The sequence below is a fragment of the Ischnura elegans genome, chromosome 12, assembly GCF_921293095.1.
Source record: "Ischnura elegans chromosome 12, ioIscEleg1.1, whole genome shotgun sequence".
Classification (NCBI taxonomy): Eukaryota; Metazoa; Arthropoda; class Insecta; order Odonata; family Coenagrionidae; genus Ischnura; species Ischnura elegans.
This window is the reverse complement of record NC_060257.1, coordinates 48,644,122-48,659,020: the sequence shown is the minus strand read 5'-3', so window position 1 is coordinate 48,659,020 and position 14,899 is coordinate 48,644,122. Positions and strand designations below refer to the sequence as shown.

At 38.3% G+C, this 14,899-nt stretch overlaps 1 protein-coding gene across 8 annotated transcripts in view; it reads right to left on the bottom strand.

The window, feature by feature from the left end:
* Nucleotides 1–14,899, bottom strand: part of LOC124169672 (homeotic protein female sterile-like) — a 107,712-nt gene that overhangs the window by 75,043 nt on the left and 17,770 nt on the right. The gene's annotated exons all lie outside the window — the stretch shown is intronic.

The following is a 14,899-nucleotide window of genomic DNA, read 5'->3' as shown; positions in this document are numbered from 1 at the left end:
AGGGATATTGGGAATGAAAAGAGGAAAAATAATAAAAAATTTCATTAATGCTTTCATAAACGTGTGAGCCATATTTTCTTTCCTGCAGTAAATAATGCAATTGTTCAATGTATTCAGGTGAGCACCTGGTCCTTGGTTAGTTTTATCAGATTTTTAAGTACCCCAAACAATTTTGGAAGACAATAGGACCACAAGAAAGAAAATAAAACATCAGAAGTAAGGAACATTCAGGATGGTTATGCCATGATAGATAACAGCATCAAGTAATTTTATTAGCCACAAAATCGGGTCAAAATGATAGATACGACGTTCAAATTCCATTTTATAATCTACCACAAAAATTTTGAATATAACCTGAAACCCTACGCAATTTCCGTTACAAATTTGCAATGGATTCAAGACTTCAACCTTGTGAGATGTGTGCATGGTCACTTTATGTATACCCTTGATTTACAGTGATGTACACATGATTTACTTTGATGAGTGCTTGAAGAACCCCACAGAGGCAAGTATTCAGCGCAATTATTTGATTTCAAAGCGTGTGATTTTGTAAGCCTTAATAAATACTTGCAGCCAACATTAATTGGCCCCAAATACTCTTTAATCAACACATTGATGATGCAGCCAACTATTTTCAGAGTCCTCCTAAATGCTAACCAACTGTAGGCATGCTCCTATCATGGATATCCAAAGTGATGGGTTTCCAGAATGGTTCTCAGCTGAACCAGCTATTTGTCTTAAAGAATGCATCATCAAACATAGAAAAGTACTGGTAATCACTACAGCGATAGTGATTACCTGTTTTCAATGCTAATGTTCAATTCTCAATTATAATTACACCATGTAAAATTTTCTGAAATCAGAAGGAAGTGCAAAATTTTATCTGAAGAGTGGTATTCTAAGTATATGGACAATGTCCAATGATCCCTTTCGCAAAATACATGTTGTGATTCAGGTTTCTTATGGACTCAGAACAGTTAAATATGTACCTTTTCCAAAAAATCAGACCCAGAACCTCTTTTTGATAAGAGAACAGAAGTACAGTAGCTGTTGCCACAAAACATGTTGTTGCTATTTATAACTTAACTTTATTCAAACCTACTTCTATGAGACAAAGGTTTATTGCAGGTTGAGTAAGCTGATGACAAGGAGTGTATGTGCTCTGCTAATTTATAAGCCACTCTATTTCTTAAAGTAAACCTTCTTGCTTCCGCTTCCCCACCCTCGCTTCCACACACTGACACATTTTCTTCATTACTCTCTAGCCACATAAGCAATGCATCCAAATACTTTTAGATGACTAAGGTCAATTTTTCCTTCAGACCATCTCTGCCCAGGTAATGCATTCCATAGTGCTTTGGCTGGTGCTATTTTTGAGATATACAGCTGCTCTACAGGCTTCAACCCAGTTATATTTTGGCAAATTGCTGCCAGATAGCATGCACCTAGCTATCTCTACGATGGTTCTCTTTGCTCTTTCAGCTAATCCATTCTGCTTGGGGATTGAGGAATTGTAGTTTTATTTTTAATCCCACATGCCTGTAACTCCACCTGTAGTGTCTGACCCATATATTCACACCCATTATCTGTATGCAGGCATTTCATATTATTCTTGCTGCCTCATTCTCTACGCTGACCGTAAAATTTTAATATCATTATAGGACTACATGAGGCTCCTTACTTTTAATAAAGAAAACAAAAATCTTTCTTGAAAAATCATCAATGAATGTGAGCACATATTTTGCAAAGCATACATATATTTTTCACCTATGATTCCATCAGACTACACAATTCTCAGTGGATCAGACTTAATAGAAACCACATCCATTCTAGCACTTTTGATGAACATGAAGAATATGTCAAGATGAAATTAAATATTCTGTTTTTTACCAATTATTTTTTGTAATTTTACAGATATATAATAATTATAAGCTACTGCACAACAACTTACGCTTGCAACATAGGATCATACTTGATCAAACCTTTTGTCCCACAAGCAAAATAATGAATGGAATCACTTATGTGAAAATTGTATTTAGGTTTTAAGTATTTGCTCCCGATTTTTGTGAATAATTGTTTTCTTGTAGTATCTCCCTGGAAAACCACAAATTGATATTTAGCAGCTAAATCAATGCAATATTGATCATAAAAATCATCTATTCGAAACAATTTTAACGTAAAACTCACAGATGGCTGTGATATGCAATACACTATGCTTCTCTGTTGAGTTTTTGGAGTTAGCTGCACAAATTCCCATCAATCTGCTCAGTCTCTCACTGATTGAGTAAATAAGAGTTACAACTTACGACTTGGAATTAACGTATACAGATTCAAGCTTAAGTATTATTATACTCATCAATTAATCGTTTTTCGCCATCATAGTAACAATACATATTAATTTCGGTATGTTAATCCACGTTTTATCACTTCGCCCTGAACTATCTTCCAGCACTAATCCCTGCAGATATTTTGAACGGCGGAATATTTCCCACTCGCATCGCATCAAGCCATTCCGAATAATACATCAGCATCTTGATGCATTTCAGAACAGCTGCATCAAGGTTATGCGTTGATGAGGATGATGCGTGATTAGGAATGCACCCCACTACGCACGCAACACAACATAATTAGCTTCATCCTTGCAAATCATGGTGACCCACTCGTTGCCATTGGTAAATTGGATGCACAGTCCTCATTCAAAGCACATTGGATTGAGGAAGTTTCAGAAATGTGAACATTCGAAAAATTCTAGAGTGTTCAAAATTTCAAATTTGGCACCTTTCAAGTTGGCCTATGTGATGTGGTGTAGAGGAACTCGTACATTGCGCATTATATGAACAAAATATTATTTAATCCATAGAGAAGTCAGAAAATTTTCAGCATTTTGCTCGTTCCTCCTTCCTGCGCATAGCGAATTTCTTCGGCTAAGGCTGCATCACACGCAGAGTTCGTCAGAGTTGCGAGTTAGCGCACAATTGTGATACAGTGTTTCATTCTGCAGGATAACCGCAGTCCTTGATGCCTTGCTTAGGTTTATCAACTTACGAGCATGGTGTCGGAACGCATCTAGTTCGTATATCAAGGACTAACTGTATTAGGGAAGATATCAACCCTCGTCATACTGCATTCTTCTAATGAGAAAATCAAACGAACGTGCTGGTTTTCATAAATTTGCTCGTAATTTAATTGTGTATATTATACACTCGACTCTGAAGCTATTTTGCAGTGCGACTATAAATACGGGAGATTGAGGGGACAAGAAATTTTGACAAAGTGTGTTTTTCAGTCCTGTGAATTCGTAATAACGAAAGTCTACTGTATTCACTGTCTTGATACCTGCTATGGACCAGGATTTGATTTCTGTTGTGTAGAATCTACTCACTGACATGCTAATAATATGTACTCCCTAATAATGCCAAATATGTCACAATGGGTTTTGTACCAGTAATGATGACTAGATGAGCTTGACAGCACACTTCGTTTCATCGGATTTTCAGCAAAGGCACATGCGCCTCAAAGTAGCTGTTTTTGGAGATAAGCCATTCAGGCAAAAACATTCATAATTATATACATCAAGCACTGGCAAACTGGGACCTAGTTGACAGTGTTCACTCTTGTGAGTGGCGATGCTAAAAATATTACAGCTGCTATAAAAAATTCACAATACAGTAGACTCTCATTACTATGAACAGCATTATTACGAAGTTCTCGTTTTTACGAAGCCCTCCGTTTCTGTCCCAGGAAATATAAAGTGAACTTTATTATGAAGTTCCACAGATAGGCAACAGTGTTTTTTTAAACAAACTTACGGCATTTTTTAATGTGGACATACATTACGCTACATCATAATCATTTATTATGTTCTCCTCGTACACAAAGCCCAAGAGCGTCAATTATAGTTCTTTTTTCAGCAGGAGATACTTCAGTATTCACACAATATCATGTAATAAGCTTCATCCCTGTGGAATCATGGTGACCAACTCATTCTGCTCGTAAATTACAATCAGTATGTCCTCTTCTAACGACATTACTTCTACGAACATAATAAAAATTCAAGCGTGCCCAAAATTTCAAATTTGGCAACTTTGGAGTTAGCCTATGCGATGCAGTGCGGCGTAAAGGAATTCGCACGGTGGACAAAGTCTGAACAAAGTATTCATGAAATCCGTTGTGAAGTCTGGAACTGTTCCGCGTTTCCCCGTTCTTCCTTTCACCGATAATGCAATTTATTCGGCTCCATCCACGTCGCACGAGCAGCCAGATCAGTTCGTCACATTTGTGACATAACCCAAAAGTGTAATGCGGTGTTGCATTGTGCAGGATAAACACGCTTTTCAATTCCATGCATAGGTTTATAAACTCGCAAATACGCTCTCAGAACGCATCTTACTCGTATGTCAAAGGCTTATTGTGTTTATTCATAATTTCATCGTGTATATCACACTCAGAAGCTATTCCGCAGGGCGAGTATAAGAAGGGGAGATTAAGAGACAAGGAATTTTGGCAAGGCAGGCTTTCTTTGCCATGTAGTCTGAAACAAACGCTCGTACAAAGTTCTTTACTACGAACCTCCGGTTTTTCGGTTCCATGAACTTCTCACAATAACAAGAGTTTCCTGTATTCACATGAGCCAAGTTTGGCCCATACATAACAGTTGGTTATCAGAGATGGTCTTCTAAATTGCAGTGAAGCGTCCACCACGGCAGATGTTAGTGATTGGATAGTTGTGCATTTCAAACTCTCTACTCATGCAATGAAAGAGCTCAAATGTTCTCAACAAACAGTGGGTGTTAAGTCAAGTAGATTGGTGCAAGATGACCCGACGATACAGAATTCTGAGCTGCACATGAAGGCTCACTTGAAAGAACAACGACAAGCAGTAGTTGTGGCAGCTTCTGAAACTTGTTAGAGAACGTAATTGACGCACGACCAAAAGGACCTTCTTGGTGGTAGATCCAAATGGGATGAAGTGTTAGTTATTTTTAACTAAGAACTAATCGTGACATAATTTCCTGGGTAAAATTTGTAATTTTTACTTGAGAGTGACGATAAAAAAGGTCAAATGTACTCGTATGTAAGGTAGGATAAGTGCTCATGTAAAAGGTAGGATATTCAATGGAGATGGTGACATTATTACATTGGTTGGATTATAAAAATGAAAGTGCTTAAATAAAAGGTCAAAGTGGAGAGGAAGGGAATAGTAGAAGTGAAGGCAGAGGGGGAGGTGAAAGTAGAGATAGCATAAATCTTGAAAGAACAATGACAAGCAGTAGTTGTGGCAGCTTCTGAAACTTGTTAGAGAATGGAATTGATGTGCGACCAAAAGGACCTTCTTGATGGTAGATCCAAATAGGATGAAAGTGTTAGTTATAGCCGGGCACTCGCCTGCGTAGACAATTTGCCTTACGTCCCTGGTTTCCTTTAATGTGCGCACCCATTGTCTTCACAGGAGTTCCGTGCTCCTCTTTTCTAAGCATCACTGTGCGGGATCGGGCTCAGTGATTATGGATTTGTGTTCCGCAGCAGTTGCATCCAGGGCAACTTGTGCGAGATGAGACTACTCGGCACGGTGCCTGTCAGTGTAGTTTCCGACGTCGCAAAGTGGTTTCAAAGCATTCGTGCAAACCTCTTTTCAGAATCCATGACCCTGCAGCCACAGGTTGTTTTCAGAAACCAGATATTACTTGTAGCAGTGGGAATAAGAGTACAATCACGTTATCACCACAAAATAGATCGCGGGCAGGGAGAGAAAGCTCTTAATGATTCTGGAAAGCAATCTAAAATTATTGACTATGTGCGGAAGTAATAATATATTGTTTGATTTATGTAAATTATGAAAATTACAAGAAATCATAGTAAAGATAGGATAATGCGTGTTTTCCGATTATTCGTGCCTCCCCTCCCAATCATTAGCCTAGATAATCAGGAGTGTACCGTACTTAGGAATATTTATTGACTGTTCAATTAAGTTTGCCAATTAGCTTATGTTTCTTTATTTAAAACTTGAAATTGGTGGAAAAATGCCCCTGCAGTTTTCGATAATCAAAAGCGATATTCGAAAAAAATTAGGCAAGCAACTCAAGAAAAAAGCTATTCAACTGACCTATTTAAGAACACTTGATTTTCATCTCATCATCAACCCATTGGATCAGGAAAATGGAAATTCTGAAATCCACTACGGAAAAAATCTTTTAAATTCATTTACTTTCTCATTTTTGTGGATAACTTCCAATAATTTTGCATTCTATAACCTTAGCCGAGCCTTGTCTGGTTTCTCTTGCAGTAAGTGTCCTCACTCATTAATACCAACAAAATGTGAATGTAATTCAGGAATGAACCTCTTAAAAGTTATGCATGAATAAAGCAATTTTTAATTTCTTGTTCAAGTAACACATCTACATTGAAGAGAGTTTTGCTTTAGGTATTCATCTCCTTGCATCCCATAATCCTTACAAGTGCTGAAATGCCACAATAACAATTGAAGTCCACAAACAAATATGGAGAATGGAAACGACTACTAATATCAACTCCTGGTGATCATTGCTTAAGCCGTGTCCCAACTCGTTAGCCATTAGGCATCATGTATTTAGCCAGCCAGATTCTGGGCAGCCAACCACAAGGGAGCATCAATTGGGACATCCTTACGCAGGTGCTGCCACCTACTGGGAACTAGGCCAATGCAAAACAAGAGACAATCGGAATGATTTGAACAAATGATGAACAAAACCCACCCTAAATTGTTAAAATGTGATGTGTCAAGTGATTTTGAGTATTAGATGTCGGAGAAGAGTATTGAATCATAATTTTAGTATCTTAGACAAATTTTTTGTAATAGTAAAGTAGGGGTATACTTTCAAATTCGTATTTTTAGTTCCGTATGGTTTTGTTAAAGAGGTTTTAGCTAAGTTTGTGGCGATATGTTAGCGTATATTCCTCTTAATTGGTTTGTAATATTTCAGTCGTCTCTCAACCAAGTACTTTTTCGAATTCCTTATATTTTAGCAATTTAATTTCTAGTTTTGTATTATTAAGAACAGGTCTATTTAGTCTATTCAAACTGTTACCGTCTGACTTGGGAATTATTTTCAAAATTTATTTAAAGTATGGTTTACGTACATAAATCAGGTTTCGGTATCATATCTTATAATCACTATAGACTTTAAATGTTGTTACTTATTCCGATTCCAATTTCGGGACATTGTCCAATAACATATAATAATAATTGTTTATTCTTACGGGTGTTAACCTAATGTACAAAAAGTGTTAAATAAGAATTTAGACATAGTGTTACATAATTAAGCATTATTTAACACGTTAAAAAAGTAAACGGTAGCAAAAGATAGCATGTGATCGGTATAAAAAGTTATAAAATAACATATACATATATATGAAGCATACAAACATTAATTCGCATTAAAATTAACGCCGCCTTCTCATTAACTAATTTCTCCGTTATTCTTACACTTCCATTAACGCAATTTCATTATTATAAACAAAATAAAAATTAATAATTATTCGAACAAGTCTCAAAATATCAACACTACTTGCAAACAAGTACTATCCCTTGTTGACAGCCATGATGCCCTTTCTCCTGAAGACGCTTTGCACGCTTAGAATCATGGGAAAAGTCGGGCGAAGGATGCACTCCTCGATGCCTAAATCTGGCGGCCGCGTTAGCTGCCTAAATTCCCTCCCTTATGCTGGCTAACGAGTTGGGACATCCTTCCAAGATGGCGTCATGGCTAAATCCTGGAATTGGCATAGCCAAATGGCCAATTGGGACACGGCTTTAACCTTTTCATCAATATATCTTATTTCTCTCCACAAGGGAGTATTCTGAATCCTCCTACATGCTCTTCCACAAATTACCAGCCACATAAGCCCCTTATGAATTCTATGGGCTGATGCTGGAATCCACTAACTTGAATGTCCACCTCTCAGAAATAACTATGAAACTCCATCCACTTTTTCATTCTCTCTCCTCAAGTGAATTCCTTCCACACTAAGTTGAAAAGCTGAAGAAGGATGAGCTGAGCTCAAGAGATTCAGGGTTTGAAAGCTGAGTGACATTCCAGGATGCTCAGAGCCAACGCAACAGTGAGGGATTTTCAAGGGAAGAGATGAAAAAAGGAGGGGTATTGGTTGAGGGACCCACCTTTGGATGTCTTCCGGTAAGTCAATGTAATATGGAAAGTCATTGCTAAGCTGCATTAGAAACAACTTCATTTTCAATGCCTTGACATGACTCTTACAATACCTAGGCGAAGCGCAATTATAAACTCACAACTGCTTAAAAATGGAGGCAATTGCAAAAATCATGATAGTATCCTATTATGGCTACTTAAGATTATTGACAGGTTGTACCTCAACCATTGTGAATGCAGAATTTTTCGTACAATTTTTATTTTACAAGGCCAAAAATTTCCAACTCATACATATTAGTAAATGTTCAAAACTTTGCTAAGCATATGCCACAATACACAGTAAATTCCGGTTATTACGTGCCGTACTTTACCGCAGGTCTCACCATGTCTCCCGAAATGATTACATTGACCTTTTTTTTTGAGGTAGGTAACTTTATGGCGTATTTTATCTCGGTGTGACTACCGACACATCGCATCAGCGCTACTTCAAGCGACTGTATTAACGTGGTTGGCAACGTATTCCATACATTGTTTCGTAGACATAAAAAAACATAAAAAATGATTGACGAGGGTGAGTACACTGAAGAGCAATTGTATAACTGCGAAGAAACCGCTCTCTACTACAGATTGCTTCCAACAAAATCACTTGATATTAAGAAGTCCGCAAATAAATCCGGAATGAAAATGAGCAAAGAAAGAGTGACTTAATTACTGTGCGCGAACAAATCAGGAAGTGACAAGTTAAAACCTCTGTGTATAGGTAAAAATCGAAGTCCTCGGTGCTTCAAGCACGTTAATATGACAGCACTACCCATAAATTACAAAAAGTCAGAATGCCTGGATGACTCAAGACATTTTTTTATCTTGGTTCAATGAAGATTTTGTTCCATCGGTTAAGAGCCAATTAAGATCAAAAAAGTTAGAAGAGAAGGCACTACTTCTGTTAGATAACTGTCCGGCCCATCCGTCTTCTGAGCTCTTGATATCGAGGGATGGCAAAATAGTGGCTTCGTTTTTACCAAAAAATACGACAGCTCTTATTCAGCCCATGGATCAAGGGATAATCAGAGCATTTAAAGCCCATTATCGGTGGGAATTGCTCGCTAGTGTCATAAATTCAGAACTGCAGGTACAAGAATATCTGAAAACAGTCACCCTGAAGAATATGGCTAATAATATTGGATTGGCATGGAAGAAAATAACTTCAGCTACAATTCTAAATTGCTGGTCAAAGTGCGAGTATACAGCGGGCGATAGCATGGAAGACGAAGATGAGTTTTTGGGTTTTACGGAAGAGGACGCACGTGAAGCTTCAGATGTTCTTTCCAATAAACTATTTGTGAGTGATCTCGAGGCCTGGGTTCGCGAAGACGAGGAAACTCCTGCATCTGCTTATAAGAGTGACAAAGAAATTGTGGCTGCAGTCCAGAGCCGCGCAAAAACAGCTGCATCATCGGAAGATGAGAGCGAGAATGAAGAAGACGAATGTGAGGTCGAGATGCCAAAAATTGGCCTTTTATTACATAATATAAGTGAATTGATGAATTGGTTGGAGGGACAAAGTGTTGCGATAGTATTCATCAGTTGCACTTGCAAAGCATAAAAAATTACGTGTCAAAGAAACGCCATCAACTATCGCGGCAAAAGAAAATTTCCGAGTATTTTAGCAACTCCCGTTAAAGTAGTGCGTCTAAGTCATAAAATAAATATTTTAATAATGTATCACGCAAATAAATTGGCTACAAGAATTACCTTTAAGGGTTTTTTTATTGCTCCCCACGCAGTTTCCCATAATAACCCGGTTGTCCCATAATGCGGGTGTAAACTATCAGTACCAGTAAAGTACCAATCAATTTTCAATTGACTCACTGGTTTCGAAGTTAGCAGAGGTTTGCGTTGTTCACAACAACTCCATTAATTTTTGTGGTATAAACAATTTGTTTTCGGCAAACTGCTAGTAATAGATGTGGCTTCTTTATATCAAAATTGCAAGTTATAGGAACGAAAACTACGGGAATACCAAGTGCTCAAAGTTGGGCACCTTGATTTTACGCGCAAAAAACGGGTACTTTTTTGAGAAAAAATTAAGTACAGGAAATACTATTGAGCCGAAGAATTTTTAAAGTACATGATATAACGTAGAACTAAATTCTCTTTCATACGCTTTTTATTGCATTGAAATCGATTGCTTCGTTTGGACCCTAGAGCTCCTCAAACTCGAGTATCTTGCTTTTTTTTACAGACAGTAGACCCGCGTTAAAACCGAATTTTACTGTACTTTTAAATTATCTTTTGTAAAGTAAGAAGGTATGAATTTTGTTCTTGTAACCTAATTTTCACAATTAATAGTCTGTTGATTGCAATTGCAGCTGCAACATATTTGACGCATTTAAAATAACATAATAATAATCTGGGGAAATAAGAATACACGTGCAATAACCTTAGCTCTAAGCCACTGAGTGTGTACACTGGTTTGATGATTCAACCTGTACGAGAGAGTGAGCTGTGAAGATGCCGTAACTAGTCAATATTAGGCAGCAGTCAACTATTATACTTCTCATCATGCCGGAGCCGCAGACTGTATCTTCTTCATACATCTAAAGACCACAGTGGTTGGTACCACAGTCACATATCTCACTGAAGGCATGGTACCATTTACTGTAACAACTTATGCACTGCAGTATGGAGGGAAAGAGGAAACCACCACAATATTATCTTAGAAGTCACACTTGACTCATTTTTATATCATAACAACTTATGAAAGTTAGGAAGGCGAAGAAATGTAATGTAGAAGCCGTGAAGGGAAGTATGAGGAGAGAATATCAGGAACTAGTGGACGTTAGTATACTGGAGATTGAAAATACGAAGACTGTTGAGGAAAGATGGGATAATATTAAAACTGGAACAGTCAAAGCGGCTGAGAAGTCAATTGGTAACGTTGACAGTAGAAGGATAAAGGCTTGATGGAAAAGACAGTGTGAGGAAATGAAAAAAATTTTAGAAGGAAGGAGAGGTAGGCGCATTATACGCCAAAGTTAAGTCGCTATCAGGCGGCAAAAGAGGGCAAACCATGCCTAAAATTATGACTAAAGATGGTAGGATGCTGACTGAGTGAGAAGAGGTACAGAGTAGATGGAAGGAATGCGTGGAGGATCTCTATGAAGGAAGGAACAGGCAGGAGAGATTGACTTTAGAGGATGAAAGTGAAGTTTAGGAGGATAATCTTAGACCAGGGATATTAGATTTGGTAATAGAGAAAGCACTTCGTGATATGAAGGTCAGGAAAGCAGTAGGTGCGGACAATATCCCATGTGAGCTTCTGAAGAATCTAGGGAAGGACAGTGTGAAAAGGTTTTTTGAACTACTACAAAGAATCTATGAGGAGGGATGTTGGGCGGAGGATTTCGTGAAGACGGTTTTAATTCCGCTTCCGAAAAATAAGAAAGCTGTGGAATGTGGAGATTATAGGACTACAGTGGAACTTGGTTCGAACGTTCCTCCTTAGTACGTTTTCCTCTTTAGCACGGCGATTTCCCTCGGTCCCGGTACCATCCGAACAAAATACAGGTAAAAGAATTTGGTTAGTACGTTTGAAACAATTGCGCTTTCCTGGTTAGTACGCTCAATTGCTTGCCGTGACGCAACCCACAATTCGTTCTTAAGTGTCTTCTTAAGGGTCGCAAACGTCTGAATTCATGATTTAATTTATTATTATTAGCCATTAACATTCTTCCATTCATTCCACATCTCTTTCTTCTACCGTAATTTATCCAAATGCATTTCTGAATTCTTGTGACGTGCTGAATAATAAAATGCGGCCATTTTTCGGGAATGTCTGACTATGAAAAACTACAGCCAATAAGAAGCCCCAATTTTCCCCACCCCGAGCTCCTCACCTTCTGTTGCCTTTGGAGCGCTTGGGAGTGCCCACTGCTGCGCACAAAGTTCGTGAGTGGGCAATTTTTGCTATTGCACGAGTTATCATGATGAAGAAATGAGTCTTAACGGTATTAGACAATTCCCACATTATCTAAAACAGCACTGCTCCATAAACTCGACGTCGTACGTGTTTACTTGACTACTGTTGCGGGAGCAGACGATCCTCTGGATCTCCACGCGAAGCTTAGCTTAAAAATACTTGATCTCGGAACGAAAGCAGACGACATTAGACAAATTTTGAAAGTAAATTTCAACTGTTTAATATAAAATTTTCTTGTAATTACGTCGTAATCTAATAATCTTGCGTGTCATCAGTCGATATATCGATCGATTTTACAATCGAAATGGTATCATTCCAGAAGCGAATGTCTACGGCTGTTGCCGTAATTTGAAAGTCAATTTAATTTTGCCCAATTTTTATGATGTTTAAAAAACCAGTTGACTTACTCCGGGTTGTTGTTATATTCTCCGAGTACGCTGTGAGAAAGAAAAATGACATGTCTGAGCTTCACTCGTCCTCGTTCTGTAAATATATATAGGATAAATCACGGGAGATAGACGCCATAATCATGAAATCGTTCCCGGGATGTCCATGAAAAATTGCGATTTTTATTCACATGGTATTGTTTTTCATGGTAGCGCTCATTTTCTTGATTTTAAATGTGAAAAGAGTTCAGGAAGGCGATCCTATGAGAACTACGGATAGTAATTGTAATTATGACGACTTTTTCACTGATTGCAATAACCCCGACTGCTATTATTTACTTTCCTCGTTAGTACGTTTTCCTGGTTAGTACGTTCATTGTTTGTGGTCCCTTCAGAAACGTACTAACCAAGTTCCACTGTATTAACCTAATATCGCACACGGCAAAGGTGGTACTGAGGATATTTAGCAGACGAATGGAGGCGAGGGCAAACGAGTATTTGGGCGATGATCAGTTTGGTTTTAGAAAAGAGAAGTCGACTCATGATGCATTAGCGATGATGAGGTCACTGGTGGAAAGGAACCGAGAATATGACCAGGATGTGTATGCATGCTTTGTGGATTTTGAAAAAGCATTTGATAGAATGAACTGGGTCAAGTTAATGGATATTCTCAAGAAAATAGGTGTAGATTGGAGGGATAGGCGAGTGATTCGTAATCTGTATATGGCCCAGACTGCGCAAGTGAGGGTAGCAGACGGAGAATCTGGGGGGGCAAGCATGGGCCGAGGAGGAGGCAAGGCTGTCCTCTATCGCCGCTGCTCTTTAACGTGTACGCTTAAGAGATGGTAAGGGAAGCATGGGATGAGTTAGAAGCTGGAATAAAAGTGGGAGGAATGATATTCAAATCAGCGAGATCCGCAGATGATCAGGCGTTGATTAGCCAGTCAGCGTGGGGCTTCAGGCTCTGGTGAATACATTATGCGAGCATTGCGAGGAGTATGGGATGAGGATTAATCACAAGAGGACCACGGTTATGCAGTTTTGTAAAGCATCAAGAGTGAGGAATGTCAGACTTAAGATAAAAGTGGGAGGTGAAAAACAGGTAGAGCAGTTCAACTATTTAGCCAGTACGTTAGAGGAAAATGGATACAGTAGTGAGGACATTAAGAAGAAAATTTCTGTAGCAAAGGAGTCATTCATGAACAGGAAGGAGCTTCTGAGAGGATCATTATGTAAGAGTTTAATGAAAAGGTTAGTTAAGAGTTTGATCTTGAGTGTAGCTCTCTACGGTGTGGGAACGTGGACACTGAGGAAAGAAGACAAGAGAAGATTGGAGGCATTTGAGATGTGGGTATGGAGAAGAATGGAGAAGGTGAAATGGATGGAGAGAGAAAGGAACGACTAAGTGCTGGATATGGTTGGCGAGGAGAGGCAGCTCTTATATGAGGTATGGAGGAGACGATGTATGGATGGGAGGAGTACTTAGTGGGGAGGGGATATTGAAAATGGTGTTAGAGGGTAGAGAAACGAAGGAGGGGAAGGAAAAGAATAGGATATTTTTAGATAGATTGAAAAGGAGTAGGCCTTACAGTGGAGTGACAAAGGCAGCGCTGGAAGGAAAAGGAGGTTCCCATATCACTTCTTTAGTACTCCATGGAAACCTACCTTAATTGTTAGAACACTATAATAATAATATCATAACAAGATGATATTCTTTGTAGTAAAACATTCCATATAGAGGAGTTACACTCAGATCTCTGCGCAGGAATAGCAGAGAGATTACAATTTAAGTCTCATGTGAGAAAATGATAAGGACATGAACTGGCAGAAGACTTGGAAATGCTAAGAGTTAACCTCCAAACTTACATTAGGAATCAGCTAAATGAAGTGTCTCCAAATTGACCACATTATAGTGTCACAAATACCAGGTGAAAACTGGCAAAGATATTGATAGTGAACTTCATTATGATAAAATTACACCTAAAATTAAAAAAACTTAAGAAATCAGTGAAAAAATGTTAACAACTGGAAAAATTGAAGGGGCATAACATAAATTGGCATTTCAAGAAGCAGTGGAGAAAAGTACAGGAATGATACGATTGAGAAATCAGCGGAAGAGAGCTGGAACAACATAATAAATGGACTACAGGCAACAGCTGACGAAGTTCTAGGGTTAATTCTCAAGAGAACTGTTGACCATGCAGGAAATCTTTCATTAAATTGAAAAAAACTAATAAGAAAGCACAAGAATGTAAAACCTGAGGACAGCTTCGTTACAAGAGAGTAAGAAACAAGAATTTTGATAAGTGAGGAAGGCCAAGGGTGGTTTCCTATTATTTTTTTATTGCTTTAATCGAAAGATTATTACTCCTGGAGTACGTATTTCACGC